This window comes from Ambystoma mexicanum, chromosome 2q, assembly GCF_040938575.1.
Source record: "Ambystoma mexicanum isolate Mex_15411 chromosome 2q, UKY_AmexF1_1, whole genome shotgun sequence".
Classification (NCBI taxonomy): domain Eukaryota; kingdom Metazoa; phylum Chordata; class Amphibia; order Caudata; family Ambystomatidae; genus Ambystoma; species Ambystoma mexicanum.
This window is the reverse complement of record NC_090924.1, coordinates 693,508,401-693,510,900: the sequence shown is the minus strand read 5'-3', so window position 1 is coordinate 693,510,900 and position 2,500 is coordinate 693,508,401.

The window sequence follows — 2,500 nt, the reverse complement described above, 5'->3', positions numbered from 1 at the left end:
TACCCAAACACTCACTTAAGGACCCAGGGATAGCAGGAAACGCCCACTGACGGAGCCAGTGGACAGTTTGCAGGGTGCAAATAAGGGCTGGCCTCAGATCACTCATGGCGTAGTGCCGGCCTGTCCATACCTGTCGAAACCTGCATGCGGTCAAATGTGTCCGATTGACATTGTGGAAATAAAAAGAAACCAGCACCATGTTTCTGCCCGGCCTCAAACCGGGGACCTTTCGCGTGTTAAGCGAATGTGATAACCACTACACTACAGAAACAGCTCTGGTAGGCTGCGCTCTAGTGTGCTGGGACAGCTTTCAGTTGAAAGGCTTTGTGGCACTGATGTCTCATGGGGCCCGCTGGTACCTGCCAGGTGGCACACACCAACGTGAAAGTTTGGCGCAAGCCTGCGCCGGACCTACATGGCAGCACTCACAGCACCACACACACAGGCTGCAGACACATACAAAACACCAAGCTGGATGCAACAGTGGCGCGAGCCATGGCAGTCCCAACCCAGAAGGCATGTCCAAACCTTTATACATCAGCTCGCCGCCAGCGCATCATTACAAAGGAGGGGGAATTTCCAACACTGCCTCTTGGGCCATGGACTTAAAAGCAGCCAACCATTGGCGACGGGCATCGAACCAGATACGGTCACGCACAAACTATTTTTGGGGGGGAATTGGGGACTCTGTGTTTTTTGTTTTCGGCGCTCCAAAAAAAAGGGCTCGTCCGGGATTTGAACCCGGGACCTCTCGCACCCTAAGCGAGAATCATACCCCTAGACCAGCGACCCACCACATGCAGAGAGCAGTGAGGGGGAGGGGGGCGGTCTGCTTACCTCACTTGGCGCCATGCCCCAGTCTCTCCATGGCCTGACCCCTGCGTGTCACGTGGCCTGCCCCTGGCGCAAGCGCAGAGGACTGAGCTGCCTCTCAAGCAGAGAAACAAGAAGAAGAGCGGCAGCCTTCGCTGGCCAAAGGCCATCTGCTGCCGCTCGATCGGGCTCGATCAGGCGAGATATATGTGGCCGACCGGCCTAGAGCGCAAACCTGTGCTGCTCAGGGTGGGCAGCTTCCCAGCAGGAGGATGTGTCTTGAAAGCCGACAGAGGCAAGAAGGCGCACTCCCTCAGCCCGCTCCAACCTCTGGATTCCTGCGAATTTCAGAAGAGAACTCTGGGGCAGCATGGCTTCTGTCATCTCCCAACAGCCTCTCTGTTCTTGCTATGTAAATACCTTTACATCCCCCGAACTGAGCATGTCTGTTTTTTTATTTTTATTTTGCTGAGGTGTGGTGCCTTCAACGACCGACAGGTGGCAGGAGAGCACTTTCTCCAACTGTGAAGGGGACTTTTTTCACTTCCTGAGTAGACTGGGCTCAGTGACATATGCCACCAAGCCAGCCACTAGAAAATGCAGGTTTTGCAGCCGTGGGACAGTGGGGGTTTAAGGGCAGGTGTGCCTCCGGCGTCTCTGGCAGACAGCTCCAGTTGCAAGGCAGCAGAAGAGAACAGGGAGGCTTGCCGGGCGCTGCATTCGGGGGCCCCCACGAGGTTTTCCGCAAGCCTTACACTCTGAAATGTGCTCAAAAAAATGAGCCCGGCTTGTCAGGAGTGGGATTTGAACCCACGCCTCCAATCGGAGACCAGAACACCCAGATGCAGGGAAGAGCTGCGCCTCTTGAGTCTGGCACCTTAGACCACTCGGCCACCCTGACAGCTATGGGCAGGATTGGGAAAGATTCTTCAGTACCCAATGTCGCCAGGTGCCAGCGCCGGTTTTCATGCCCCGATCTCTGCATCAAAAGTACCCAAACACTCACTTAAGGACCCAGGGATGGCAGGAAACGCCCACTGATGGAGCCAGTGGACAGTTTGCAGGGTGCAAATAAGGGCTGGCCTCAGATCACCCATGGCGTAGTGCCGGCCTGTCCATACCTGTCGAAACCTGCATGCGGTCAAATGTGTCCGATTGACATTGTGGAAATAAAAAGAAACCAGCACCATGTTTCTGCCCGGTCTCGAACCGGGGACCTTTCGTGTGTTAGGCAAATGTGATAACCACTACACTACAGAAACAGCTCTGGTAGACTGCGCTCTAGTGTGCTGGGACAGCTTTCAGCTGAAAGGCTTTGTGGCACTGATGTCTCATGGGGCCCGCTGGTACCTGCCAGGTGGCACACACCAACGTGAAAGTTTGGCGTAAGCCTGCGCCTGACCTACATGGCAGCACCCACAGCACCTCACACACAGGCTGCAGACACATACAAAAGACCAAGCTGGATGCAACAGTGGCGCGAGCCATGGCAGTCCCCACCCAGAAGGCATGTCCAAACCTTTATACATCAGCTCGCCGCCAGCGCATCATTACAAAGGAGGGGGAATTTCCAACACTGCCTCTTGGGCCATGGGCTTAAAAGCAGCCAACCATTGGCGACGGGCATCGAACCAGATACGGTCACGCACAAACTATTTTTGGGGGGGAATTGGGGACTCTGTGTTTT